At 42.0% G+C, this 18,947-nt stretch overlaps 1 long non-coding RNA gene across 3 annotated transcripts in view; it reads left to right on the top strand.

Moving 5' to 3' along the window:
* Nucleotides 1–17,346, top strand: part of LOC141584058 (uncharacterized) — a 74,869-nt gene extending 57,523 nt beyond the window's left edge. For 2 of the 3 annotated variants that reach the window (XR_012516981.1, XR_012516982.1), the window contains exons 3-4: nt 2,300–2,377; nt 7,429–10,817. This is a non-coding gene — a long non-coding RNA (uncharacterized LOC141584058). Of the gene's footprint in view, nt 1–2,299; nt 2,378–7,428; nt 10,818–16,667 lie in introns of those variants that run through there. The other variant, XR_012516983.1, reaches the window with a different exon arrangement.
* Nucleotides 17,347–18,947: the final 1,601 nt, after the last annotated feature.

Below are 18,947 nucleotides of genomic sequence, written 5' to 3'. Positions count from 1 at the left end.
CTGCTGGCTTGCTGTCAAGTGCACAGGATTTTATAGAGGCGGTATCTGATTTACATAGGGCCCAAAGATTGGTTGGACCAGGTGTGACATTTTCATAGCATGCAAGGAAGCTAGACGCCCCACCCTAATCTTCTGTTATGCAAATGGAGTCTTTCCTGGCTGGAGCCATGTTGCCTGCTCCTTGCTGTACACATGGATGACAAGGAAAAGGAAGATACAGCCGCCATTTTTAACATACCTAGTCCCCAGCTAACCCCTTACTGTTGGCACAGCTGCTGGCATTCACCTCTGCAAGCTTCTAGCTTGTCTTTCTATGTCTGCAGCTTGATTTTATACACTGCTCTTTGTTGAAAAGAAGATGATTTTGGGGTGGCTTTCTATTAAAAGGAAAACCTTACTTTACTTTTTTTTTTTTTTTTTTTTTTTTTGAGACAGAATCTCACTCTGTTGCCCAGGCTGGAGTGCAATGGCATAATATCGGCTCACTGCAAACTCTGCTTTCTGGGTTCAAGTGATTCTCTGCCTCAGCCTGCCAAGTAGCTGGGATTATAGACATGCACCACCACACCCAGCTAATTTTTATATTTTTAGTAGAGATGGGGTTTTGCCATGTTGGCCAGGGTGGTCTTGAACTCCTGACCTCAAGTGATCCACCTGCCTCAGCCTCCCAAAGTGCTGGGATTACAGATGTGAGTCACTCACAGGGCCCAGCCAATAATACCTTTTTAAAAAGGCTGTTGTTGGAAGATTCCACAAAGAGCCTCACAAACTGTTATATAGGATACACAAAGAGGGCTTCGTGTCATGTTAGTTACACCAGTGATACCAACATCCAGTCTGCATGCACATGGCCTCTCTCTCTCTCCTTAGACTCTTTCTTTTTTCATTCTTTGACTTTCTTTCCTTCTTCTCTCCCTCCCTCCTTTTCTTTATCATGTCTCCTCTCTGTTGTCTGTTTTTTCATTTCCTTTTTCCTTTTTTCCTCCCTCCGTCCCTTTCTTTCTCTTTTCCTTTATTCTCTCTCTCTCCTTTCCTCCCTGCTGTTTCTTGTGTGTGTGTGTGTGTGTGTGTGTGTGTGTGTGTGTGTGCGCACACACACACACACAGAAAGAAGAACCTGGGAGACAGAGTTTTGTTTTGAAGAGTATTACTCTTAGCATGTTCATGTACTACGTTCTGGAGAGTCTTGCCTCTACGATGTGTAACAGGATGTCAAATGCAGCTTTTATTTTTTCTTTTTGAGTTTTGAGTTTTGGCCAAGTACTCAAAGTCTGAGAACAGGAGATGTCCAATCACCCATAGAAGAAATGTCAAGGGATTGTGAAGCAGATTTTGCACCCCTGAGCTTATGGCCCCCCTTGGGGTATATAAGAAATCCTTAAAAGATATAAAAATCGAAGGGAGAGGATTTCTTTGAATGAGTTGTCAGGGTACTGGAAGATTCCCTCACCTTAAGCCAAGGAAAGATGGCTTCAGGGTACTTCTAAAGGGGCTGACAGGAGTTTGTGGACATTTGGGGTCTCCAGGCAGGTTCTGGCTCCTCATGCGTGTCTGAAAATTAGAAGCTAGAGGCTGGCTGGGCAGCTGGCCAGCGGCAGAGTGGAAAGAAGTCTTCTGGATGAAGAGCTCACCACTCAGAGTTGTGTTTCCTGAGCACCAGTGTTGACCACACTGAAGAGATCTGACTGTCAGTCATCGTGAGGGACTTTGGCCAAAACTACCCTTGGATGGCAGCGTGCCCCAGCAGAAGTGTGGGGGACAGCGTGGGGGACTGCCTGATGCTGGGGATGTTACAACGGGCAGCATTGCTCAAGTCAAGGGGAATAGAATCTCCTAGGCATTCAATAATGCAAGCGTAGAGATTGTTTTGAAACCGGCTTTTCTGGCAATTGCTTTTAATTCTGCCCAGAGGTCTTTGGAACAGAGAAATATCTTTTAACTCTTTCACTTCATGGATTGGGTAAGCAGTGGTATTATTTCTGGGGATAGTCACTACCCTTCCATGACATCCAAATATTTCTAGAAATATTGGAGTTTCCGATTTCTCGAGGAGAAACCTGGGCATTTTCTGGAATGAGGAAGGATGAGACATACTGGCCTCAAGGCAAATTATCTTTGAGGCTGACTTTCAGAACCCTTTTAGTAGCTCTGATTTTTCACAAAAATCCATGGTGAGGTTATTCTGCAAGTTATGGGAATCTTTCTGGGTTTTTCTAAGTGTTTGGGCAATTCCTCATTCTTGGGCAATTTTCTAATTTTATTTATTATTATTTTGTTGTGGTCATTCCTATTTTTCTAGGAGATCCTCCTGTGGCTTGAAACTTCTGATATTTAAAGTTGCCCCTGGATCACATGCCTTCCTTTCCTAACTGTTCAGGTATGTTTCATTTTGGCAAATGACAGTTACCAGCTGTGATTAAAATATGGAGCCAATGCTTTAGGACTGACACAGAAGATGGTCTTCCTGCAGGACAGATGGCACCTCCGGCATTACTCAGACCGGCCATCCAGGCCCATGTTGCTTTGGATGTGTGCCTGAGGTCAAGGGTCCAACCAACTTGTGAGTAGGCCCCAGGCCAGTGAACCAGATGGATGAGGATGAAAACAGCTGAAAGACCACGTAGGACCTAGAGTGAGTCTCTGTATAGGGAGTGGTTGCAGCATTTTACTATCTCCCCAAAGAGGCCCTCGTACTTAATGCAAAAATTACGGTTCACCATGAGAGTTAAGCATTTAAAGAGAAATTTCTGCCCATTCGGACTGACACAGAAGGTGGTCTTCCTGCCGTGTCTTCCTGAAGATGGTCTCACTTGGTTCTCTCACATGGAATCAAGTGAGAAAACTCTGAATCTCAGCCTTTATCTGAATTGACCAAAAAGGCTCTTTGGGGACAGAAAACTGGAAGTTTGAATAGTCTGATAACTTTCTCTGTCCTGGAAAATCCTGAGGGTAGAATGCGCTCACAGAATGTGTGGACCTAGGCTGTTGGGACACCGGAGTGATGGCCCCAGCTGGCTCTGTGGACAGATTGAGGTCTCGGGGGGTGGGCATCCCAGGGCCCACAGAAGAAATGGGTCTTTAGGACGATGTTTCTTCCTCTTTTAGGGCATTTTCCCCTTTCTCTTCCACAAAGTGTTTGTGCCATAAATACCCTGTCTTCTGTACAGCTGATTTGGAGTTGTCTCTATGTGTGGCAATTAGGCTGGCTCTGGATTCTGCCAACACAGTACCATGGGGGCCCTTGCAGGGGGACAGGGCTGGGATAATAAGAACATCATGTGCTGATCTGTGGATCTAAATTTATTTTTGTTGAACAGGCAACATGTTTACCTGGCCGGGAAAGTTGGAAACGCAAGGCTAATGATATGTGCATTCCAGACACCTAAATGACTTTCTGGGGAAAACTGCAGGCAGCCTTCAGGGTTTTGTAGATGGAGAAAGAACGGAAAGGGACCCTGTGCAGACAAGGGAGCTAGCACAGGAACCTACTGATGGCAAAGGAAATGTACCATGAAAGGCACCTATTCTTCCCCATTCCAGGTGGCAGGGGAAGAAGACAGGAAGGAGACCTGAGGAAACTGATAGCTACGCTTTTCAGACCTCATTCTGCCTTAGGCTGTATATCTGAGTTTGAAAGGCATGACTTCCTCCACCCAGAGAAGGTGTCTTATGACAATGTGAACCATGCAATAGGATAATCAAAGAACCATTTGATAGAAAAGTTGGGAAACAGGTGAGCCCCAGCATTGCAAGTGTTCCCTAGCTGGGTGTCTGAAAGTGTAGATGTATGGAAAGGTACTTATGCCACATTCAATGCTGCACTCATAGTCCTGATTCTTTAGATCCTATGCAGCACCTATTGAACAGACCTTACTATTTGCTAGACATTATCCTCAGCGCTTTACCATTGTCAGCTCATTTGGGTCTCATAGCAACTCTATGACATAGGGACTATGATCATTCATGTTTTACGAATGAGAGATTAAGTAAATCCCTCAAGGCGCAGTTATCCCAGAGCGCACAGCTCGTGTAATGCAGACCAGGATTTGAACCTGGCTCCATAGTCCAAACTGTCAATAATTCGGCTTTGTTTTATACCCCGTGACTATAACTAATTACCAATGCCCATGTCTGTAAGCCTTTTTTCCCTATTAGATAAAGAGCTGCTACGGACAAGAATCATGTCTGGTTTAACCTTTGTTCCTCTCAGCGAGTAATGCCTGGTACCCAGTTGGCAGTCAATGAATGTGTTTGCAAACCACAACCCTAGGCACCACTGGCTGTGCCATTATCTCCTCCAAGGCACGAGTTGTAGAATGAACAGCTTCCGTTCTTATTTTGCACCCCAGCTACTGCTCAGATGGTTTGCCGCATTGCTCAGGTTCTGTACCCTTGACTTCTCCTGACTGTTTATTATTGCAGGAAGCAGCTCCGGGCAAACAGCCGGCTGCCGACTAGGTGACCCACCTCTCGGGCCCGTCCGTTCTGGCCACAGATAGCTGCCCATGGCAAGCGGCAGCGCTTCCAAAAGCACCTCCTCCCTCAGGATTTCTCTCCCCTGCCCCTGGGAGGTTGCCTAGCAACCTCCTCCGTCTTCTCCCCTCCCTGTGTGCAGCTCCACTCTCATTTTCCTCACCCCATCACCAGCCCCCAAGCTCTTTTCAGTGTCATTAACCCCTGCATCTCTCTGCTTCATCATCCCATTATCAAACTTTGCAGGGACTCCGTTTTCACAACAAGCTCAGCCTGACCCAGAAAGCATCCCATCATCTTCTTGTCTTTTACAGTTTTGTAGGATTCTTCATAGCATCCTTTTAATATTAACCTCAATATCAAACTGCCAAAGAAAGAGGCAAAAACAACATGTAAACCAAAACAAAGAGAAAACAAAACAAAACAAATTATGTTTGTAATTTCCTAAGGGGTTTATTCAAGCTTCAGATAATGCTTTCCACCCTAAAAGAGCTTTACATCATATTGTCATGTGTACCATATGATATGACATAAATGTGGGATGGCATACAATATGATTAATTAACATAATATAATATAGTATGATATAATATAGAATAGTATAAAAAAGTAACATGCAGCATTTTTACTTATGCTGGCACCATGACATATGTTTCCCCCGTTGCCCTGCTTCAGAGCCTGGAGGAAAGGAAAGCTCCTGATTTTTTTTCTCTCTTGAAGGCCATCCACTTTCAAGTGACCATCCATACAAGTAGCATGGTGTTGCTGGCACATTTGCCACGGTTTTGCCTGCCGTTGCCCAAGGGCATAGTCATTCCAGGCAGGCAACAGGTGATGCATTGCCAACCCCACCTCCCATACAGAGAAACACAAGTTACCTGAAAAATAGAGCGAGTCACCCCTTTTTAAGATTGGGCCAGGACATCTAGTTGACATCAGCCATGAGTTTTCACTAGCAATTATGCATCTCTCGTTTCTGGCTTTAGGCTGTATTTCATCTACGAAACAGAGAACAATGCAGGGTGACATCGCGGCCATGCTGTCAGGAGGAGTGAGCATGCAGGGTCCAGGGATTTATTTCACCAAAAACACACAACCTGTGACCCTCTGCCTTAAATAGCTTGCAACCGGCAACCCCAGAGTAGGACTCAAAGGAACACCAGTACTGTAATGGTCCCAGTGGTGCCTGATATCTAGGATGATCCTCAAACTTAGGAGTCCCTCTGAGTTTTCTAACCCCATGGGTCCTCAGGCTGGACCTCGTAGTCTGATCAGAGCAGCCTGGGAGGGAGGCATGGATACCTTTGAGACGGCACAACTGGTGTGCCTTTGACATTTGTGGAAGTAAGCATATGAAGGGAATTTCAGACTCATTTAGGATTATCATGTGCAGTTGTTTAGGTGGCATACCACGCAGCCTCTACAATCAAATTGGGGTAGCTCTGGACCTTTTAAAGCTCACTGCTCTTCAGTTACAGGGAGTGTCTTTTACTCCTCCACTTCATCCTATCATTTTTTCTTTCAGATCTGTTCTACCTGAACAAATAACCATTTGTATAACTACATTTGCATCATATTGGAATTTAAAATCAACTCAGAAACTTTCCAATCTGTATATCTTCTTTTACTGAGGACTAGTAGAGAAGAGGTAAAGCGGGATGGAAGCAGGAAGCGCTCACACCTGAGCCCAGCCTCATCTTTCCCTGGCTAAATCTAGACTTCCCAGTTCTCTTTCTCTATGGGTGCACAGTCCCATGTCTAAATCCAGATCAGACAGCAGAAGTGCAGGAGCAGGCAGCTGGAGAACCTGAATCCCAGGTCCGAAGAGACCACCACAATTTACTAATAAGGGTCTTTATCCAAATTCCCCCTCCTCATGGTAGTTCATTTCAATGGACTTGTTATTCTTTCTCTCTCAGGCTCAGAAGACTGTAGTCTGTTAAAATTGCTACCATAATCCATGCCAGGAAAGTTGGAGGGCACGGATATGGCAAATAGTGATTTTTGTATACAAATTCTATATCACATGTTATAGAATTAATTCTTCACTACAGTCATTCATTCCTGCAGAATTTCTTTCAAGGTGTAAATGTTGAGTTTTGGGAGAAATTTTGCTAAATGCCATAAGACAGTGGGAAGAAATGTTTTATCACCGTTGGGGAAGGTAGGTTTAATATTCATTTTATATTATTATTATATTAATAGTGTAACTACTATTTACTGGTGCCTGCTAAATGAAAGGAGCTTAGATAAATGGTTTATATTAATTTTCTCACTTAGTTTTCACAACAACCGTATGAAGTAGGTACCCCCTTTCTCATTACACAGATGAGGAAACTGAGGTTCACAAAGGCTAAGTAACCTCTGGTGGCTGGTGGTCATCCAGATGTCAGAGCTCAAATGCTCTTTGCAGATGACTTAAAGTTAACTTTAATAATTCATTCTGCTCTAAAGCAATTCTTTTCCTGAAGCAGAAAAATCCATATCCAATTTTATTTTCTAGAGTAAAAACCTAGAAACACCACTAATTATGAATATGGGCAGCAGCCACTGGGAATTATACCTCCCTAAACCTTTCAAGTTCTCTGGTTACTATATTGCCTTTTTTCCCCTATAACATTCTTTTTATTTTACTTTGGAAATTTACAAATAATAATTGTCAAGTGATTCATGGGATATGTAGTGATATTTTAATACATGTAATATATTGATCAAGGTAATTGGCATATCTACCATCTCAAACATTTATCATTTCTTTGTGTTGGGAACATTCAATATCCATCTTGCTCTTTGAAACAATGTATTATTGTTAACTATTAGTTTTTAACACTATCTCGTCTTCTTTCTTCTCAGGCTCCACTTAATACACTGCCTTGGTGAACAAAATACATGTTTGATTCATTCAAAGATATGCCAGTGAACCCATTTTCCCTCATTTCTCTTTGCAATTTGCAGAATAAAGAAGGGACAATGTGGTCACCAGGTCAACATTAAGGGAAGGTTTGGTTTCATCGTCTGCCACTCTGCTGTTGCCGACTCTGCCATTGAGGACAGCACATGCTTCCTTCTGCGCTTGCCTGAGGTTTGTGACTTCAGGGCCCCAGAGCGTTTCTGGAAGGAGTAAAATGAGCTACATGGTCTGGGTAGCTACTCCTAAGTAGAGTTCACAGTCAAAGGAATACAAGCTGGGGAAACAATAAAGCAGTCTTCTTGAGTCATCTGTGACAGTTTTTAAAAAAAAAAATTATTTTTATTAGAATAGGGAGACATAGAACCACAAAACTCCTACAGAAAATGAGTCTTCTGAGCACCAGTAACCTCACTATAGATCAATCATATTAAAACCTGGTCAGAACCTACATGACCATTTGCTGTCCTCCCCCCACCACCCCTGGACAGCCCCACACAGTTGTGTGGGTTGAACACTGCACAACTTAAGGAGCACTACCATGTACATTATAGATATAAAAAACTTGTGTATTTGTTGCAACAAATTCCTGGCAGATAACATCAAAGTATCTTAATGTAGGGGTGCCTTGTTCTAATTCCTACAAAGGTGCCATATGGGCTTGCAGTGACTGTGTTACTCATTCTGGTGAAGAAAGCAGATGGCTCAGTGGTAGAGAAACCTCGAAGTGGGAACAGCAGTAGACAGGAAGTCTGTATAGAGAGATGAAAGAGCACCTGGGTCTGAGGGCTGCTTTACCACCTCCTGACACTGCATAAATTCCTCAACTTCTGAGTCTTGGTTCTTATGTACATCATAAGAATAATGATAATAACACCAGCATTACAGGTTTTTTGTTGTACGGATGAAAAGTGTGTGTGTTTGTGTGTGTGTGTGTGTGTGTGTGTGTGTGTGTGTGTAGCCTAGTCTATTTTAGGCATTTGATAAGTGATAGTTATTATTATTATAAACCAGAAGAGTTCAAGTTGAAACTAGGGTGCTTGGCAACCTGCCACAGCAGTTCTTAGCCCCTAGATAGAAAAATGACCTACAGGTGATGAAATTGGTCAAGAAATCTAATGTAACATCAAGGGGATCTATGATCAATACCCAGAACATTCAATGCTGACATTAAAGGTTTTAATAGAGCATTTATTGTTTACTATATGAAATTCTATTGAGTTGCTAGAAGAAAATGAATAGAATACAGTAGGATTCTCAGACAGACAAATATCTACTGATTCCTTCTTTGACCATTTGCTTACTTTGTGATGGGCACTGGGTTAGGAGGTAGGGAAGTACAAGTGAACGTGTTAGTGCAGGTTAGGCTGAGGTCACAAATAGACCATTTAGGTAATGTCTAAACACCGTAGAAGACTGTATTTCTCATGTTTCTGTTCTGAGAGGAGGCTCAGGTTGGAGGATCAACTTTTCTCTTACGTTCCTTCTGTCTGTGGCTTCTTCATCCCCAAGACCTCACCAGTATTTGCAGCTAGCCAAAGCAAGGGGAGAGAACCTTAAAGAGTAAGTGTAGAGAGCTTTTATGGACCAGAGCAGGAAGCAGCCCACATTACCTCATCTGTGTTGCAGAGGACCTAACCATGTGGCTAAACCTCACTGCAATAGAGGCTAGGAAATATATTTCAGCTTTATGCCCAAGGAATGAGAGAACAAATACTGCTGGGCAGCTAGTGATGACCTCAATGGAAGGACAATTCCAGGTGATGAGACCATGTCATAAGATGACTGAGAATTGCTGGACATGGAAAAAGCTTCTCTGAACAAATTATGATTGGAAATTGGGAAATAGGTGAAGGTGGTGCTGTATTTTGAATAAAGTCACTGGGAAGACTATTGATATGGTTTGGCTGTGTCCCCACCCAAATCTTATCTTGAACTGTAGCTCCCATAACTCCCACATGTCATGGGAAGGACCTGGTGGGAGGTAATTGAATCATGGGAGTGGGTCTTTCCCATGCTGTGCTTGTGATAGTGAATAAGTCTCATGGGATCTGATGGTTTTACAAAGGGGAGTTCCCCTACACATGCTCTCTTGCCTGCCACCACGCAAGATGTGACTTTGCCCCTCACTCACCTTCCATCGTGATTGTGAGGCCACCCCAGCCATGTGGAACTGTGAGTCAATTAAATCTCTTTTCTTTATAAGTTATCTGGTCTCAGATATGTCTTTGTTAGAGGCATGAGAACAGACTAATACAACTATGAAGTGAAGAAGCAAAGGATGGCAGCTACTCAAAGGGAATTGACAGCCACAACAGACTGGCTGGTCTATTTGTACACTGGGTGAAATAATGCTGTTGGCCACTCCGGGACAGTGCCACCATCAGTGATGCTGTTTTCTGGCACTCAGGATACCTACCTGAGCCACCTCAGACTGGTCCAAACGAAGATCAAGTAGTCCAATCCAGGTCCTGCTGAATATGTTTCAACTGTGTTCTCTACTGGGGGGACTGGGGACTCACTGATATTGACAAGGAGCTCTACAGGGGAAATGGATGTGATAAAGGATGGGTATGTAGGGACACACAAGGCCTCTTGATGACCCGTCTCTGAAACTCCCATGGAAAACTGTTGGATCACCTAGACTTGCACTCTGATCCTCACAATTTATTATCTGCAGATCTGTGAAGGGCAGGATTCTAAGGTGGATCCCAAGATTCCTGCTCCCTGGTGTATACACCCTGTATAATCTCCTCTCCTTGAGAGTGCATGGGGCCCATTAATGTGACAGGATAGTGGCTCCCTTGGTTAGTTTCTCTTAAATGGCAAAGATGCTGGGATAGTCAATCCCATTACCTTACATTAAGTAAGACTCCATCATAGATGACTGGAGAGTCTCCTGCCAGGTTTGAAGAAATAATCTACTGTGTTATGAGAAAGTCATGTGACTAGGACGCAAGGACAGCCTCTAGGAGCTGAGACTGATCTTAGTGGACAGCCAGCAAGAAAACTTGCAACTCAAGTTCTAAGACAAAACAGCAACAGGAAGGAACTGAATTCCTCTAGCAAGCATGTGAGCTTGGAGGCGAAATCTAAGCCTTATATGAAGTTGCAGCCTCTGCCTTGATTTTTGAGCAGAGGACCTAGCTAATTCATGCCTAGATTCCTGACTCGTGGACACTTTGATGTAATAAATTAGTGTTCTTTTAAGTTGCTAAGTGTCTTAATCTGGTTTCTGTTCTTGTAACTAAATACCCAAGACTAGATAAATTATTTTCAAAGAGAGGTTTAGTTAGCAGTTTTGGAGGCCAGGAAGTTCAAGATCAGGCAGCTACATCAGGTGGTGGCAGCACACTGAGAGCCAACCTGGCTTTTATAACAGAACCTCTCTCATGGTAATCCATTAATCCATTAACTCATTAATCCACCCATGGGGGCAGAGCAGCATGACCCAAACACCTCTTCATTTTTAAAAATTGTATGTGGGCTCTGGGGCACATGTGCACGTCCTGCATCCTGCAGGATGGTTGCATAGGTACATACATGCCATGGTGGTTTGCTGTCTCCATCCCCCCACCCCTGCCCATCGCCTACATCAGGCATTTCTCCCAGCGTTATCCTTCTCCATCCTCCCTGCCCGCACCCTGCTGTCCCCCCGCTCCTCTCCACCCCCCTACCTAACCCTGTGAGTGTCGCTCACTTCTCTGTGCCCAAGTGTTTTCATTGTTCATCACCTGCCTATGAGTGAAATCATGGGGTGATGACCCAAACACCTCTTAAAGGCCCTATGTCTTACATTAGGGATTATAAATCAACGGAAGTTTTGGTGGGAAGAAACATTCAAACCATAGAGCTAACTTGGAGGTAATTTTTTTACACAGCCATAGAAAATGAATAGGGGCTGGGTAAGTTACTTAACTTTTCTAAGAGTCCCATTTTTTGTTTTTTATTAATCCTTTAAAATAGGCATTCCTTATATATGTATTGAGATAATGCATCTAAAAGTGTTTTATAAATTATCAAGTTGTTAACAATGGTAAAAAGGGTTTGTTAATAACAGGCAGTAACATGATAAATTAACATTGATGGGAAAACAAGGAACTAAGCATTGTTTTTAAAAAGTGGATCTAAATAGTGTTTATTTTCAGAAGTTGTTCTGGTCTTCTTTGCTATTTAATGTTCTATTTGTTTTTCCTCCTTAGCAGAGTTAGCTAGGCCCTCTGTCTGGTAGGAGATTGAGTGTGATTCTGGGGATGCAAATCAGAATGTTTCTGGAAAGAATTGCATTGTGTAGGTTATTTCTATTTAAGAAGTAACTACTGGGTGTGGTGGCTCATGCATGTAATCCCAGTACTTTTGGAGGCTGAGGTGGGTGGATCACCTGAGATCAGGAGTTTGAGACCAGCCTGGCCAACATGGAGAAACCCCATCCCCACTAAAAATACAAGAAATTAGCCAGGTGTGGTGGCACATGCCTATAATCCCAGCTACTTGGCAGGCTGAGGCAGGAGAATTGCTTGAACCTGGGAGGCAGAGGTTGCAGTGAGCCGAGATCATGCCACTGCACTCTAGCTTGGGCAACAAGAGCAAGACTCCATCTCAAAAAAAAAAAAAAAAAAGAGAAGAGTAGCTGTGAGAAGATTCGAAACATATTTTGCCTCTAGTCACCTCAAGTTTCTAATTTGCCTGCTGTTGGAGCTGCCTTTGCAGTGAAAATAAGAACTGGCCTAATGATGCGAAGACAAAACCAACAGAAACTACCAGTGTCACTGGGACATATTAGCGGAATGGGCTTTTAATTTGTAAAATCCTCCAAGGCTATGTTTATTTGACTGGATGTAAATATAGACATGAAGTAGTTTGGAGAATTTATTGGGGGGGAAGATAGGAAAAAAATATACTCACTGGGCAGTCGACAGTGTTTTTTAAAAAATAAAAAAAAATTAAAATCCTCATTATTGCTGTTGAAGAATTTGCCATCTTTATTAAGAATTCAAAATGTCTCAAAAACCTTGGAAAATATTTACAAAACAACTAACCAATGATTGGGAAGTGTATGCAAGCTAAATACATATGCCCTCAGATTACACAAAGAAGGTATTATTAATAAAACCTCATATTTGCACATAGATTTTTTGGCATTCAAATAACTTTATTTTTTGAGACAGAGTTTTGCCCTTTTTGCCCAGGCTGGAGTGCAGTGGCACAATCTTGGCTCACTGCAACCTCCGCCTCCCAGGTTCAAGCAGTTCTCCTGCCTCAGCCTCCTGAGTAGCTGGAATTACAGGTGCATGCCACCATGCCTGGCTAATTTTGTATTTTTATTAGATACAGGGTTTCACCATGTTGGCCAGGCTGGTCTCGAACTCCTGATCTTAGGTGATCCGCCTGCCTCAGCCTCCCAAAGTGCTAGGATTACAGGCATGAGCCACTGTGCCTGGACTCAAATTACTTTAGCACATACACACCTAATAGAATGACTAAACTTTAAAAAACTGATCATACCAAGTGGTGGGGAGGATGTACAGGAACTGTAACATTACACACTGCCAGTAGGAATGTCAAATAAGACAACCATTTTGGAAAAACAGTTTGGTGGTTTCTTAAAAAGCTAAATACACGCCTATTACATGATCTAGCCATTCTATTCCTAAGTATTTACCCAAGTGAAATGGATAGGTATGTTCACATAAAAATTTGTACACAAATGTTCAAAGCAGCTTTATTTGTAATAACCAAAAACTAAAAGCAACCCAAATGTCCCTCAACAGGTGAATACGTAAAGAAACTATAGTATACCAATACACCGGAATACTATTCAGGGATAAAATGGAATAAGCAATTGGTACATATGACAACATGCATGAATCTCAAAATAATTATGTTGAGTGGAAGAAGTCAGTCAAAAAAAGAGTATCTATGATGTGATTTTCTTTATATAAAATTCTAGAAAATGTAAAGTAATCTATGGTGACAGAAAGCAGCTTGATTGTTGCCTAGGGATCAGGGAGTGAACATAGGGGTAGGAGGAGCAGGTTACAAAGGGACCAAAGGAAATGTTGGGCATGATGGATGTGTTCATTGTATTGACTGTGGTGATGATTACACAGGAGTAACTACATGTCAAAACCTCAAGGCATATTTTAAATATGTCCATTTATTTTATGTCAATTATACCCAATAAATGTTAAGAAAAATTATTTCCATGCACATAATTGAAGTTTCATTCTCATAATAAAATTCTGAAGTGGTTAGAAAAGATGATTTTCATCTTTCAGATAGGAAAACTATGGTTCCAATGGGGAGAAAAGAAAACATAAATTACAAAGGATTTAAGTTCAGACTGCAGCCTTGTCTCTTCCAGGAATATGTTTGCCATCTGGAGCTGCCTCTGTGGTCTCTAACAATTAAAAAGGATCCAGATCACCTCTACTTGAGTTCATGTCTCTTGGGGGTATTGGTTTCTCTATGGCAGCAGTTCTCAAAGTGTGGTCTGTAAACCTCCTGGGGAATCCCAAGACCTTTCAGAGAGTCTGTTGAGGTCAAAACTATTTTCATAATAATACTAAGAAGATATTTGCCTTTTTCATGTGTTGACAGTTGCCCCAGTGGTATGAAGGCAATAGTAGGTAAGCCTGCTAACTCCTTAGCACCAATCAGGGTTGTGGCACCAAACCATATGATATGGTATGCTTGTGTTCTCACCCAAATCTCATTTTGAATTGTAGTTCCCATAATCCCTAAGTATTGTGGGAAAGACCCAGTGGAAGGTAATTGAATCACAAGGGCAGTTACCCCCATGCTGTTCTCATGACAGTGAGTGAGTACTCATGAGATTTGATGGTTTTATGTGGGGCCTTCCCGCTTTGTTCAGCACATCTCTCTCCTGCTGCCATGTGAATAAGGACATGTTTGCTTCCCCATCTGCCATGATTGTAAGTTTCCTGAGGCCTCCCCAGCCATGCAGAGCTGTGTGTCAATTAAACCTGTTTCTTCTTTAAATTACTCAGTCTCAGGTATTTCTTTACAGCAGCATGAAAATGAACTCATACAATAAATTTGTATCTTGGACAGTGGGGCACTGCTGTAAAGATACCCCAAAATGGGGAAGCAACTTAGAAAATGGGTAACAGGCAGAAGCTGGAACAGTTTGGAGAGCTCAGTAGAAGACAGGAAGATGTGGGAAAGTTTGGAACTTCCTAGAGACTTGTTGAATGGCTTTGACCAAAATGCTGATAATGACATGGACAATGAAATGCAGGCTAAGGTGGTCTCAGTTGGAGATGTCAAACTTTTTGGGAACTATAGTAAAGGTCACCCTTACTATGCAAAAAGACTGGCAGCATTTTGCCCCTGCCCTAGAGATCTGTGGAATTTTGAACTCAAGAGAGATGAATGAGGTTATCTGGAGGAAGAAATTTCTAAGTGGCAAAGCATTCAAGAGGAAGCAGAGCACAAAAGTTTAGAAAATTTGTAGCCTGATGATGTGATAGAAAAGAAAAACCCATCTTCTGGGGAGAAATTCGAGCCAGCTGCAGAAATTTGCGTGAGTAATGATCTAAGTGTTAATTTCCAAGACGATGAGGAAAATGTGTCCAGAACATGTCAGAGAACTTCATGGCAGTCCCTCCCATCACAGGCCTGCAGGCCTAGGGGAGAACATAGTTTTGTGGGTCAGGCTCAAGGTCTCTCTGCTGTGTGCAGCCCAGGAACTTGGTGCTCTCCATCCCAGGCACTCCAGCTATAGCTAAAAAGGGCTAAGATACAGCTTGGGCCATGGTTTCAGAGGGTGAAGGCCCCAAGCCTTGGCAGCTTTCACATGGTCATGAGCCTATGGGTATACAGAAGGTAAGAAGTGAGGTTTGGACACCTTTACCTAGATTTCAGAGGATAGATGAAAATGCCTGGATGTCCAGGCAGAAGTTTGCTGCAGGGGTGGGGCCCTCATGGAGAACCTCTGCTAGGACAATGTAGAAGAGAAATGTGGAGTCAAAGCCCCCCCACACTGTCCCCCACTGGGGCATTGCCTAGTGGAGCTCTGAGAAGAGGGCCACCATCCTCCAGACCCCAGAATGGTAGATCCACTGACAGCTTGCATAGTGCACCTGGAAAAACTGCAGACACTCAACACCAGCCTATGAAAGCAACTGGGAGGGGGTGCTGTACCCTGGAAAGCCACAAGGGCAGAGCTGCCCAAGGCTGTGGGAGCCTTCCTCTGGCATCGGCGTGACCGGAATGTGAGACATGGAGTCAAAGGAGATTATTTCAGAGCTTTAAGATTTCATTACAGCCTCAATGGATTTCAGACTTGCACAGAGCCTGTAGCCCCTTTGTTTTGGCCAATTTCTTCCATTTGGAATGGGTATATTTATCCAATGTCTATACCCCCATTGTAGCTAGAAAGTAACTAACTTGCTTTTGATTTTACAGGCTCATAGGTAGAAGGGACTTGCCTTGTCTCAGATGAGACTTTGAACTTGGGCTTTTGGGTTAATGTTGGAATGAGTTAAGACTTTGGAGAACTGTTGGGAAGGCATCTTTGGTTTTGAAATGTGAGGACATGAGGTTTGAGATGAACTAGGTGTGGAATGATATGGTTTGACTGTTTCCCCAGCTAAATCTCATCTTGAATTATAGCTCGAATAATTTCCACTTGTTGTGGGAGGAACCTGGTGGGAAGTAATTGAATCATGGGGGCAGTTGCCCCCACGCTGTTCTGGTGATAGTGAGTGTGTTCTCATGAGATCTGATAGATTTTTATGGGACTTTTCTCACTTTAATTGGCACTTCTCTCTCTAGCCACCATGTGAAGGACATGTTTGCTTTCCCTTCCACCATGATTGTAAGTTTCCTGAGGCCTCCTCAGCCATGTAGAAATGTGAGTCAGTTAAACCTCTCTCCTTTATAAATTACATATTTTCATATTAGTGTGAAAACAAACTAATACACCATACTAGTTGTCATTATATTATTCACTGCCAGGAACTCATAGTAAAACAAATGATGGTAAAAAAATGCTATGAAATCAAAGATATTTCCATTTAAGAATGTTCTTGAAGAAGCAATAAAAATTATTGATTTGATTAATTCTTAACTTTTGAGAATCTCTGTTTTATATTCTAGGTGACAAAATGAAAAATGTGTTATGTTACATACCAAATTATAATTATTGTCTCAAGGAAAATCACTTGTGTGACTGTTTGAGTTATAAGCTTAACTAGCCATTTTCCCCCCATGAATCACCACTTTTATTTAAAAGCATTGCTGACTAGTTATGTTTATTTAGATTTAGGTATTTGGAAGACATCTTCTCAAAAATGAACTAGCTGAACCTGTTACTTCGAGGTGAACAACTGTGTTAACTGCCAATGAAAATACACAAGTTTTCAAGCAAAAGTTAGAATTTTGGGAAATACGTTGACAGTTTCCCAATACTCAAAGACTTTTCTAATAAACTTATGGTAATATTAGTGAGTGTAATTTAAAAATTTTACATAATTAAATGTGTCAGTATATAAAAGACCTGCATAACCTAGTGAGCCAATATTTTCCAAATGACCAGTATTATAAAATGATATTATAAACTCATGCACAAATGAAAGAGCCATTCAAAGTAGACCAGTGGATTTTACTATGACAGAGTATGAAAAGCTCATGAATATGCTTTTAGATTTCATACCGCAACTAACCTTTAAGATATTATCACTTGTTGAATTTTGGTGTAGTATCAAAGAAGAATATACACAATTGTACTGAAATGGTTACTTAAATATGATCTTCCTTTTCCAATTATGTGTCTGTGTGTGAGGCTGAATTTTCTTTATATATTTCAACCAAATATATATATATATATATGCCCACAAATTATGTGAGAATCCAGATGTCTTCTGTTAATCTGGATGTTAAAGAGATTTGTAAAAATGTGATGTAATGCCACTCTTACTACTTTTTTTTGTCATTTTGAAAAATATGGTGTTTTTTTAATTAAAATGTTATTTATTTAACCTATAATAAATTTGTTAATTGTTTTTCAAAGTTAATTAATAAATACATAATGATTAAATCTCTCAGTTTTAATTTTGAACATGATAGACATTGATAAACATAAGCCACATAAACAAAACCCCTTTGGGATCTGTGATAGGCTGAGTACTGGCCTCCTAAAATAATCCACATCCTAATCACCTAATGTGACTTGATATGGCAAAGGGACTTTACAGATGTGATTAAGGATCTCAGGATGGGGAGAGTATCTTGGGTGATCTGGATGGGGTTCATGTAATCACAGGAGCTCTAGATGAGAATAAGTGGTAGGAGAAGTGACGCCAGAAGCAGAGGTTGTGGTGATGTGAGGAAGGGATCAGGAGTCAAGGACTGCAAATGGCCTCCAGGAGCTGAAAAAGACAAGGGACAGACTCCCTTCAGAGCTTCCAGAAGAAACCAGTCCTGTTGACACATTTGCTGTAGCCCAGTGAGACTGGTTTTGGATGTCTTGCCTTCAGAATTGCAGGGCACTAAATTTGCATTGTTTTGTACCACTATGTTTGTGGCAATTTGTTACAGCAGAAGCAAGAAAACGAATACAGGGGACTTGATCATTTTTAAGTGTAAAGGAGTTCTGAAACCAAAAAAATTTCGAGCCATTCCTCCATTCCTCCATAGCCATTCTGATAGTGGAAGCAGACTCTGGACAGCGTGGACTGGCCCCAGTACATGCCCACATTCCAGAAGGATCCAGTTTCCTCCAGAGTCCCAGGATGATCCTAGAGAACCTCAGAGCTCCTTCAGGACTTGCTATGTAGAAAGTGCTCTATAAATATGTATTAAATAAAAGATTAATAAATACACGGTCCTCTTACATTTCATTACTTAAACAGGCCACTTAAGACAATAATTTACGGAGCTCCTGCTCAATACTACAACTGTTAGGTGAGCCCTTACTTTGATTCCATAAAACACTGTACGTTAAGTCCAGAGTGGCCCAGGGGTTGCCTGAGTTACGGAGATGGCAGGTGACAGCCCTGGTGTCAAATCTAAGTCTGGTCTTCAAGTCCATGTTCTTTCCACCATGGCCTCTGTGGATTTGAACGAACTCCCCCAATGTCAAATAGGCACTAAGCTACAGTTGGTGTTTATGTATTAAATCAGATTCATTTTTAAGTGCCCAGAAAATAAGGTTGAACCTAATTCTAACAACAGGCTGGGTGAGCTGGGGTAGGTAGGAAGGGTGAATGGGTAATCACTATTTCTTCAATGCCTGCTGTGATGACCACCTGCTTTGATTTCACCAGGCATCGCGTCTTCTGCATTGGCAAAACTCTCAGGTAATTCATCCGAAGAGGGGTTTGTTTTCATGTGGATGAGTTTTTTTCTCTAAGATTTTAAGTGAAAGAAATAGATAAGTCATAGTATGGAAGCGATGATTCCCCTGCTTGTACCTCTGTGGCAAGCATTATATCTAATACAATTTACCAGAAATTGTCATCATTATCATTTGTCTGCTGGATGTGGTTTGGCACTCAGAATGGAGGGTTACCATGGTGCCTCTGATCTTTAGCAATTTTTC

Source organism: Saimiri boliviensis, chromosome 3 (genome assembly GCF_048565385.1).
Source record: "Saimiri boliviensis isolate mSaiBol1 chromosome 3, mSaiBol1.pri, whole genome shotgun sequence".
Classification (NCBI taxonomy): Eukaryota; Metazoa; Chordata; class Mammalia; order Primates; family Cebidae; genus Saimiri; species Saimiri boliviensis.
Note: the sequence above shows the minus strand (reverse complement) of the source record. Positions and strands in the feature narration are given on the sequence as shown.